Source organism: Lates calcarifer, linkage group LG3 (assembly GCF_001640805.2).
Source record: "Lates calcarifer isolate ASB-BC8 linkage group LG3, TLL_Latcal_v3, whole genome shotgun sequence".
Lineage (NCBI taxonomy): Eukaryota > Metazoa > Chordata > Actinopteri > Centropomidae > Lates > Lates calcarifer.
The window spans coordinates 7,092,258-7,104,670 of NC_066835.1; positions in this window are offsets into that span (position 1 = coordinate 7,092,258).

Below are 12,413 nucleotides of genomic sequence, written 5' to 3' on the forward strand. Positions count from 1 at the left end.
CAGACTGAAGCTTTTGGAAAAGACCTCACAGTCCCCTGGCATGAGCAAATTTGAAGTGACCTGTAGGAAGAGTGGCTGAAAATTATTAGATAGAAAGACAAAAGAGCTACAAAATGAGTATGCAAGCTGTGACATATATATAATGTCTGTTGTTGCAGACGCTGCATTTTCTTCCTTCAAGAATCTGCAAAATATATCATTTGCCCCATGGTTTCCCAACCTTTGTATATAACAGTATGGCTATCCAAGATTAGACATTGTTTAAATTAATGTAAACTTGTGCTGCTTTTGTCTTATGCAGAAGGAAAGTAAAATGTGAAAGTCAGGGTCATGCTTTTTTTTTTTAACAGTTTCACAGGAGTAGAGAGGTCCACTTGTGTGATTTGAACTCAAGTAATATTTTACAGGGCGAGGCAGTGAACCTGATCTCAGCTTCACCTCTCCAATCACTCACCCAGAGGGAGTTCCTCTGCCATGCTGCCCCTAGGGGTTTTGTAGCCCTTCACATCTATTTCTATGGATATGCCGGTGGCACTGTCAATCATCCATGAGCGGGTCTGAATGAGTTTGTAACTAATACCGCGCTCTGATGTAGTGCCCCTTCCTCATCCATTTCCCTCTGTGGGGGTCAGATAGGCTTATTCTTACCTGTTTCACTCCACCGCCCTGCTCTCCCTCCCTCCCTTCCACACACACACACACACACCACACTCTTTCTCTGTTGATCTTTCTCCAACTCGCTCCTTTTAGTTTCCAGAAGGTAAAGCTTGTTCAGTTCAGATGGCTGCTGCCAGTTGGTGAGTCTGACTGCTTTAACATATCAAAGGTGCTGCGCAAGAAAAAAGCTCCTCATTATTTCAACAGCCAACATCAAGCAACTGTGCATTTGTAAACCACAAGGGCTGGGGGGGGGGGCAACTGGCTAAAGTTAAGTAACAGATTTAGAAAATATGACCAATCACTTTTGATTATAATGTCTTGCAAGTATAACTTTTTCGGTCTTTAAATGTGTCTTTTCAGTGATAACACAATGTACTCTTCAAGACTTCAGTTTAGGAACTCCTACGACCTTGATATGTGCGCATTTGTGACTTTGTCCTTTTCATGTTCTCTCTATCTTTTTGCCCACATCTTGCACTGGCTTGAAACAGTGCTTCAACTTTCTGTGTGTTTCATGTGAGTTTTTTTTTTTTTCCCTCTCAGCCTCTCTGTTCCTTTGTGTTGTCTGCGGGTGTGTCGTGATTCATTAGCTGCGCTGGGTGAGAGGTTCGGGACACATTTTTCTGCACTTTTGAAAGCTGTGGGAAAAATGTCATTTGTAATTTGTTAGACAAACACTGGCCCATGAAAGGTCACAAACATGAACAAAAAGAAAAATGTGGCTGCATTGGGCAGCAAATAGAATATTTCATTTATGATGACAACAGTATCCCTGCAAACAAAAACTCATTTGCACACTCACAGACACACATGAACATTGATGAACTCATTCTTCAACAATCTTTTGGCAGCATAATTACAACTGGCATGCTATCAGCATTTTCACCTTTGCTGAGGTCTTGTTTAGCCATTGTGTGTAATTGACTTCATGCTAGTTAATGTAATCTTATTCATAACTGTGCAGGGGGCTACACTGGTCACATTACAGTCAATGGGACATGGCCTGAGGTTGTGAATGGGTCTGTGTGTTTTTGTTAGGTAACTATGTGCCATAGCAACATAGATTACACACCCCTCACAAAGTCATTCTGCACTTTGAACAATCTGCACACAAATATTACACAATTTTTCTTGTCCCCACAGGCCATGCCACATGTTAACACAAGTAAAACTCTGACAAACACACAGCTGAGGTGTCTGCTAACCCTACATGAAGCCAATTAGATGGCAAGTTTTGCATATGGTCGCCCCCCCTTCCATCTGACCGCAGTTCTGTACAGACAGAGTGATGGTATAATGATGCACAAAACTAAGAGAGAGAAAAACTGGGAAAGAGGTATGACATATAATGCAACAGCACCGCTAAATGAGAGTGGATGGAAGGGAAAGCAAAAGACAAGTGCTTGGATTACAATTCAGCTGTTTATCATATAAATGAAGGGTTGTGTTCAACTGAGCCAGGGGATAACAATCAATCGTTTGGCTTGCAGATCTGTCTCCATTTCCTTGCCATTGCCAGCCATCCACATAATTCCACTGTGTGTCACATGCAATTCTGCCTGCATCTATTTGCTCTGCTAATGTCTGTTGTTTCATTTCATCACCTCTGACATGCTCAGTAAGAGGAAAGAGGTGTTTTTCTTGCATCAGTGCCTGCTCTTGATGACATATTTTCATTTCATTTGGATATTTTACTGATTTGGAGCCAGTATGATCATCACAGATAAAGTGTTTACATTTAGAAAGCATTCCTGTCTCATTTTAAAGCAGATGGCAGGAGTAGATGAAGCAAATTGACCACTTTGTCAATGTGAAGTGCATTTCTGGTGCACAGAGGGCCTTTATCGCAGCATCCAGATAATGCCAATCCGTGTGAATTTTGTTAACACAGAGTACAGTGCATTCACATGTAGCCAGGTTACCTTAAAAGGTTGGTTGCTGTCCACGAACCATATGCTCAACAAATGTGATTTGTTTGGAGAATGATGGATCTCATTGGTGAAACATACAGTACTGACACCTCTGCAACCATGACGGCTGTACACACCCTAACCACCAGTCCATTTTCCACCATTTATTGGGGTATGGGTTGCAGAGGCGAGAGTCTGTGGGAAGTAGCCCACGTGTCCTTCTCTCTAGACCTCTACTGCTTCCTGTGAGATCTCAGGGCATTTTCAGGATAGATGGGATACATGCTTTGAGGTCAGATCCAGTTTTAAGGTATACCGTGGTTTGAATAAGTCAGCGTTTCAAAACCATTGATACTTTCCATCATACCATTCCTATGGTATAAGCTGCCCAAAAAATTAAACAAACATAAAAGAATTCAATTCTTCTTTATGTTCTGAGATTGTTGAGCTGCAGGTTTAGGCTCACTTAAGGAATTTATATTATTTAATTATTTTAATTTAACAAACACCTTAACTAACGTTCCAAACATTCTGTGTTGTTTAAAAATAAAATTGAATATGTTCAGGAAAAAAAAAAGTTTTTCTTACCAGGCATGTCAAAATGATATATATAATTTCTATATTTATCAGAAACTGCAGGAATAGTAAAATGGTCCTTTGAGAACCTTCATACAGAGCTTGAAACATACTACCTACAGACTGGATTGTTGCAACCCAACAAAAAGTTAAAACTACCCACAAAATAGGTTTCACAGTCAACCCACAGAGTTGGGTTGGTTATACAACCCAACATGCAGGGTCAAAACAACCCATGGTTGGGTTTGTCCATATTTGACCCATCCATAGGTTGCAGAAACGACCCAAACTGGGTTATTTTAAACCCAACATTTTTTAGTGTGTATTGTGATAGCTGATAGAATGCACTACTCTGTTGTGGTAGATATTCTCTACCTGACAGAATGGGCACCCTATTGTGACTAGACATGGGCCGGGTACCAGTTTCAAAAAGTCAAATTCTTAGAGCTTTAATCGCAATACCACTAAATCGTGAAACGGTGATATTTTTGCTTAAGGTTATCATACTGTCAGAATCTCAAATTAGCCCATGCCTAACTGTAACACCAAGCTCCTGATCATCTGTAAAGATTGAAATATAAAGTGATAAATGTGTTGACAGTGCACATTTGTTATTACATTTGTGAGACTGAATATCTAGTCTCATCAAAGTTTTTGTGAACCACCAGATGCAAAGATTCTCAGACTGTGCTGCTTGTTGCTTAAGTACACAGTGCCCAGACCGGTGCTGTTTGAGCTATCAGCTAAGATGCATACAGACAGGACCAGCCTGATCAATAGCTATCTGCCATTTCATTGCCTGGCAGGCAGAAACAAAAGTGGGCAGAATAACAAGTTTCATTGTTTTGAGTGTGCACATAGGCTGCCAGTTATCTTTCCACATGACTTGCATCATCAAATATCCTTATAAGAATAAAGTTGTCCGTGACTTAAATATTCCTGTCTGGGCAACAGGCTTTAGTTCAAGCTCATGAACTGACAGACAGACCTTCCATTTTGCATGTCAGACCTTACTTTTGCGCTGTTCCACTCATTTGCAGCAAACCACATCCTCCCTGCTCGTTCCCTTCATGTCTTTAGTCTTTTGTGGGCCTGAACTGCTCCAACAAACCTTTTGTCAAAGCCTGCACTGTGCACCCTTTGACTTTAAGGGCTTAACAATTACAAATCATCTTGAAAGAGCCACAAAGGGGATATTATTAAAGATGAATTAAAGCGGGCTGCTTTAGGAGTTTCCTTTAAACTTCACTACGGCAAGGATTGAGGGATTAGTAACAAGGGATGCTAATGATGCATGACAGGGAAGCCCCTCCATTGTGATATGTGACCTCTACAGGACTTGATTATGGGTGCGATTTCATTAATCCTGCTCTTCAGCACAACCTCTAGGTATTAAAAAGAGCACATATCACCCTCTTGCAGCAGGTGTTTTAATAAAAATAGTAATGTCAGCTTTGTGGTAATCCTGCTCCCTGTGATTGATGGGTGCCGTCCATGTACACTCATAAATGTGTATGCTGACACATACGCCATCTCTAACCTGTAGAACTACCTCACCCACTTCCTGTTTGCCTCAGATGTATCAACTCTCAACTCCAAAAAAAAAAAAAAAAAAAAGATTTTTTGGTAACTTTGCTGTCTGCTGAATACAAAGTGAAGTGATTACATGGAGACCTCCCACTGCTCTCAGCAAACTGCTGCCTCTGTAACTCACACTGTCATAGAGGCTTGGCACCAGCTCTGCCTGGGTATAGTAGTGCCCCCACCCACCTACCCCCGCCACCCCCCATGTACTATGATTAGCATACAGGCCATGTCTCACTGGCTGCCAACCTTTAGGCAGTGATTCCATCTTGTCGTGATACACAGTGAGGGAGTGCAGTAAAACTGCCATGCTGCCAGGCTCTGACGGCTACAAAATTGCAGCAAGGCTGTGAAAAGGAAAAAGGAGAAGAAAAAAATTACAACCTGCCTGGCAGATCGTCAAGAAAGAAAGGGGACTGAACTCACAGAGGAGCTACTTCACCTTATTTTCTTCTGTTGGTGTTGTTGTTGGGAGTTATTGATGTAATTGACCAGCCTAAGGACAAGGGAAAAATCTATAGTTTAAGAAGATTTTCTTTTTTTCCAAAATGGAGGCATCAGTGAAGGTAGCCAAGTTCCATTCATGTATTGTAGGTCATCTTATTGATTGTAAGTTAACTGTAATTGAACACGACTGAGACTGGTGTTAAGAAGAGACCTGGCACTCAGGCCTTTGGCTCGCACGTCCGATAGGTAGCCCAGCTCTGCAAGTTTATGGCCATCAGGGCTACAAAAATCAGAACTTTTCTATCCAGCTCGGGCTCCTAATCACCTCTCTCTCGCTCTCTGCTCTCAGCTGCTTTTTCTTTTAACCTTGCATCCTCATTTTCTTTTTCAAGAAGCAGACAATATTTAGCAAACGGATCACCAGCAAACCCCCATTTGAAGTCTTTAACCCTGCCTGAGGGCAAGCTGTGTTACCTTCATAAAAACAAGTTTTCTAGTCAGATAAGCCTTGATCATCAAGAACACTTTCAACCTGTGATACTTAAATGCACTAATTATGTGACCACATGTTGTGAAGAAGAAATAAATCTATGTGGATGCAGGCAGCCTCTGAACTTACCACTAAAATCTTTTATCTCAAATAATTTGCATACTTTTGCATCTCTAAGATACCATAACCTTCAAAGGACACTGAGCAAATGCAAAACAAAAATCCACATCTTCCATCTTCTGAAGTAGCTTACCCTACTTACCGTACAGCAAAGCCAGTGTAGCAGGCAGACATCATCTCATGTCTCATTCTTCTTTCTGTTTTTGCCACTGTTGTCAACTTGTGGTACGCAGAAATAGAACTCATAATTCTGGCTGTACATTTTTAAGGCAGGAAAGAAAATCACTAAGCTGTGCTCACAGTGCTATGATGTTAAAGCTGTGGACATGATAAGACAATGTTGTCACAGGGAGCAAGATCTGACATGTGCACCTTGTGATATCAGCCGCAGAGGACTACACAGTGTTATACTGTGACCACTCTTGCTTCCTCATACCTCATGCAGGGAATGTTTCTGAAGCTGTTTACAGTATGAAATGTACAAACAGCCATGAATATTTACTGCATTTGTCATGTTACTTCAAAGGCACTAAAATCTTGATTGGCAGTGTACAAATGTAACTGGCTTCCAATTGCCAAATGGCAAAACCAATTTTGACATATAATATCATTTTGACATGTTGCTAATCTGAACATCCAGCTGCCTCACGTACAAAATACTGGTCTAGACTTTTCCGTCTGCGAGCTCTGGTCTTGACATGGATGATCAAAATATGCTCTGAATTGTGCCAAACTTTGATCAAACACGGTTGCCACCATGCCAAATTACCAGCTGGGTGAGCTGGTAGTGAGAGGGTTTGGCCCTGTTTAACGAACTGATAAAAAGGCAGTTTCATTCGGATCCCAATCCCTCTGCCAAAAGTAATTCTTGCTCCCGCTCCATCCCTGAATTTAGAAAAAGGATGACTCACCACCTTCTTTCTGCCAGCTAGAGCCTGTTCACGTCAGTACACACACACACACACACACACACACACACAAAGGACAATTTCTGTCCACTGACTATGTTAGAGTAGCAGCAAGTGGACCTTCCCTTTGTCCCTTTCTGTAATGCAGCAAGTTCTCGATACTGCCTCTTATGGAGCACTTGGAGAAATAGTCTGCTCTGGAATTATGCAAATTACCTGTGCAGAGAAAAGGAAAAAATAATATCTCATACCCTATGATTATTTCTGTTTCCATTCTCTCACTCTGTTGTTGCTTTGTTGCCAGCTCTCCTGCATTGAGTATCTCTCTGCGGCTGGTTTTTCTTCACCATGTCTCCTTGCCCATGTACTGTATATTTAATAGAAAATTCTATAAGAGATTGGAGACAGTGTTATCTGTATTTTTGTTCCCAGTGCATTTATACAATTATTATCTTCTGTTATCACACATACGCCTCCAAGGGCTTTACGGACACAGGGGGACAAAAAACCCAGAACATCTAACTCAACATCCATAATCATCACACCATGTAATACACTATGTAATATCAACAGGTGACAGAGGACAAAACAAGAGACAAGCCTACTCAGTTTACTTAATTCATGTTTGGCTGCATTCTTTTCTTTATTTCTATCTCTGTGTCTCCACAACAGCACCACAAATGTAAAGATGAGCAATCTTATTATTAGAGGGGAAAACCTCAACTCAATTCGGTGCATTTATTCTGTGTGACAAAAAGGGATACACTTTCATTTGCAGCCTTTTTTATTTGATAATTTTAATTCATATGATTATTTTCTATGAAATGATATTCAGATTGCTGTAATGTCATGACAAAGCAAAGTAAAGCATTTGTTTTATAAACTAGCTAATTGTTTTTCGTTTTTGTTTTTTTTTTTGACAAATGATTGAAACGGTCACATGATTATCAAAACTGTTGCCGTTTAATTTTCTGACCACCAACTAAACAATTCATTGACTAATTGCTTCAGCTCTTGTGGTAATAATAAGCTGGTGCTGATTTTAAAAAAAAACATCAATTTAATGATAAATATATGGTCATCTATTGCTAATACATTAAAGTTTTGGAAATGGCAACAAGAAAAAAAGAATGGAAGGCTTAGTTTGAAATAACCTCCAATTTACAATATAGTGAACTACATTTACCCTCATCCATTCAATTTGAGTTTGAAACTGATTGACTGTATACTGTATATGGCTCTAAAAAAATTCCTATAATCTTAAAAGTGATGATGATTCATAAGTGTCCAGAATCTTACTTTACTACTCACTATAGAGTAAAATACTGTGTGTCTGTTACATAAGGAGAAGTGAGTGGGTTAGAGGGGGAGTGATTTTGTACACAGTTGTATTCAAGCTCTCTCTATATGTGTGTGTGGGGGTTAGGGTCAGAATGAACTATTATTATTATTACTCTGTATCATTTTAAAGTGGTTTGAAACCCTTAACTGCTGTTGTCTCACTTGCGTTTCTTCTTTCATTTATATTTAATGGCTCAAAAACAAACAAATGTAACTTAATAACAACAGACAATTAACTCGCCATAAATTAATGTGTGCTAATTTGCCATAAATAATGTGTGTAACATCATTTATGCATGTTTGGAGAGCTATACAATCTTAACTTCACAGTTCTATAAACTAGAATAATGTGACTGAGTGTGGAAGTCTTGAAAGAGGTTTCTGACTTGGGAAGTTAATTTCTTTAGCACTTTGGCTTTCACTTGTTCCCAGGGACATGGAGACAAGTTTTTCATGGCCCATTGGCCTGATCTAATTTGGTGGAAGAGAACCCTCTATGTCTAAATTTGTCACTGCGGCCACCAAGGTTGGCACCGAAGGATGGATCACTGAGCAGCACCCCTGTCTCCCATATCAATTTCGAAGCAAACCCTAAAAATACACCCAATTATACAGAGAAGAAAGCGGCTGTTGTCGGTTTCTATATGTTCTGACCTCAAGGTGTCACCTGGATGAGACTGTGTCGAATATAGAATGTCCTAGCGGGCTGAAACACATGGGGAGACACTTGATTAAATGTCAACTGCTATACCGTACTGGACATCTCACTTATTGCATAATTCACATAAGAATCAAACATGTGAGTCATGTTGTTGGGGCTTAAATAAGCAGTCAATTATCCTTTAGCCTTTTTTCTTTTTAAGTCCACTACTATTAAATCAACTAGGAGCCTTGGGATTCATGCAAGAGCTCTGTCACTTCCTGCTCGCCATGAGACTATGCAAGCTGCATACTTCAAAAAATAAAGACCAATTATGTCGGCACCTCCAAGCACCAATGGATGCCCCATCCTCTCTTCTGTCATCTGACAGCCTTTCAGGGCTGTCAAATCCACCCACTAATCAGCTAATAACACCAACAATTGGTAATTAGGCATCCCCAGAGTAAGCAATTAATTATTGGTTCACAACGTGCCCCCCCTCCCCCCTTCCTGCTAATAGTTTGGTAAAAAGACAGCCCGCTTGATGTTATGTTTAATAGTCATAAACTTTTATTGCCTCTCAAACACGAAGAGTCAATTACGTAGGCGAGTGAAGATGCCTGCTACAGGCCCTGCTGGGGAGAGAGGTTGATTAAGGTTGTTAAAGGCCCTGCAGCTTTAAAGGGATGGATGGAGAATAAATAAACGCAGAGAGATAATTAAGGATTGGCAGAAAACAACAAGCTTCATTCTCTCTCTCTCCTTTCCCTCCTTTTTTCAGTCTCTCCATCACTGTCTTTTTGATATCTTGATACCACACATTCTCTTTCTCTCTTCCCTTCTCATGATTTACTGTTGTTATTGACTTTCTTTTTGCTTCTTCCATATGATTGAGCTGAACCCCTTCATCTGTTTGGAGTTTACTGGCTGTTGCTAATGGTCTGGTTGATGACTACATTACAGCACCATTTCTCTTCTTTACATTTTTATGGACTTGTTTCACAAGTTCAGAAACTCTATACCTCATGATTCCCAGGATTACGCCCACAAGGGAAAAACTTTATCATTTATCAGTTTTGCTTTTACATCTGTTATTTAATTGTCCTTTTAGCTCCAGTCCAGTCTGTGTTCATACTGTCTTATTACAAGAAGTGCTAAAATGAAGTCATATTGTCTGACATGTTCACTGGCCAGTTTTGTGATATCATCACGCATCGTCAACACTACACAGATCCACTTTGGGGAAATCAAACTGTGGCTCATTTGAATCAGAATCAGAATCCTTTATCAATCCCTTGTGGGAAATTGTTGCATTGCAGTGCTCCATTTCACAAGTACAGATAAATAAAGAGGAATAAAGTAACATAACAAAAGATAAATAAAATAGTGATGAAACCCAATCCTCAAGAAATAAGAAAGAAATATACCCCTTCAAAATGGACACTGTGTAAATTGCTTATTTATTTTATCAGGCAGAGGTGTTATCACATAATATAACATCATATGTAATGATCAAATCCAAGCTCATATTGATTGGGAGGTTGGGAGCTTTTTTACATTTCAGTCAGCAGATGATGTAATTGTAATTTGGTTTTTGAGTTCATGGTAAAATCACATATTTAGTATAATGAAATCTGTCATAAACCACAAGCTAACATCACCGATGGCTCAGAAGCAGACAGCTTTCAAAGGCGTTTTCAAACCTGCGCTATTTTGTCTGGTTGAGTTGGACTCTGGTTTGCTTTCCCCCTCAGTGCAATTCGTGTGGGCAGATCTGAAGTCAGCAATCATGCTTGAGTGCAGAGTTGATTGACAGCTTTCACACCAGCCCCAACAAACTGTCCTAATGGGCAAACACATCGCAGTTTGATTGAACTGAACCAAACAGGTTAGGTGAGAAAGGCTCCTTACACCCAAATGTACTCACTTTGTCAGGTACTTTTCACCTCTGATTAATGTAAAAATGACTGATGTGAACCATTTAAAACACAAAATCAGTGATATTATTTTTTTTACGTTTACGTTTTTTTTATGTTACACCAGTGAAATTTTCTATTTCTGTGTAAATCACAGTCTTAAAAGTGACAAGCTACTTATTACTACTTTATAATAGGGGTGTAACGACACATTGATCTACATTGATTCAGTGACCAACAATTCAGTAGTATCGATCTAAAATGAAAACATTGATCGCTCATCATACATATTGTGACATTCCTCACCAAGGAAGCACAGAGACATCAGCTGGTTTCATCACAACTTTTGTTAAGCGCAAGGCTGCTGTTGGCCCCTGTGTAGCCAACACTGACAAAAAAATAACAAAAAAATATCCCAAACTACCTACGTCGACTCACTTTCAGCCCTTTTCTGTGCAAAGACCCAAAGACCGTCTCCATACCTGGCTCCCAGCCGATCACAGGCAACTGACGTGATAGACAGGCCTCACTGCGTCTAAGTTGGCAACATTTCATTAACCTTGGAATAACAGTACTATACAGTCTAAAAAGCTTTTCTTTGCTAATCCAACATAACATATTATTATATTACATATTATCACAGTTTGTCACAGTATTATAAGTATAATAAGTATATTGAAATTCCCCAGCACATCTTTCTCTGCCTGAGTGCGCACACCTCCAACTAAAATGTGAGCAGCGCCATGGCAAGCAGCTAGAAATAAGTTATGCATGCCGTGTTTAAGCCACTTCGACATAAAATACTCAGGTTTACACAATATCTCTCTTTAATGTATACAAATAGAAATATTATGTTCTTTTATTTTTCTTTTACGGAATGTGAAAAATGTAAAGCTCAGTATATCAGAATGTGGCACTTTATAGTGAACGGGAGGTCTATTTTTATCAAAAGAGAAGGTTGTTTTTCATAGGTCTGGTTCAAACTCAGGAAAAAAATGTCAGATGATATATTAGTTGCTATTTGTGATTTGATATGAATGAAAGTGATTGTGTTAAATCAGCATATGATATCGTCTCATATCGATCGCTGGCTCTTGAATCAAATCGTTGTTGTCCATTGAAACGATATAATATCGTATTGTGAGGAAACTTGTGATTTACACCCCTACTTTATAATGAAAAAAATAATAATCTAAGATCATCTAAGCAAATTAGCAAAATCCCAGATTCTTGTGTCATACCACTTCCCATCTGCCGAACCATTTTCTTCTTGGTGACTCTTGATTCTTCAAATGCTGACTATGAAAAAAGTTTAAATCTCTTAATATAATTAGACGTTTTATTAAACAGCTTTCATCCAGCCTCTTAAAAGCAACAACAGTGATTGGAATTGAACTCTATTGTCTCACCAGGACTGAAATTTGTCTTTGTCTCACCAATCAAGAGAATAAACTCAGTAAAAACAATAAAGATAACACAATAAAAAAATTAAAAACTCAACATGCATCACAAATCATCAGCAGTGCGATATGTGTGGAAAAGTTGATATATCTTAATGAAATCTCAGTTCAGAGCTTTTTTTTTTTTTATTATATTAACTGTATTACACAAAACATCCCTTATATATCTCTTTGTTTACCAAAAGTGTTGTCTTGATGACATTAAACCAAATTCAAAGTTTAGCGTCACCAATAAAAGACAAAGCTTTTCTGCATGTAAGGCATCTTTTAGTTCAGCTACTATGATGATCAGATAATATAATATTGAGTCTGACTGATGATACTGCATTTGATTTTCTCCTTTCATGGAGAACAGAATGCC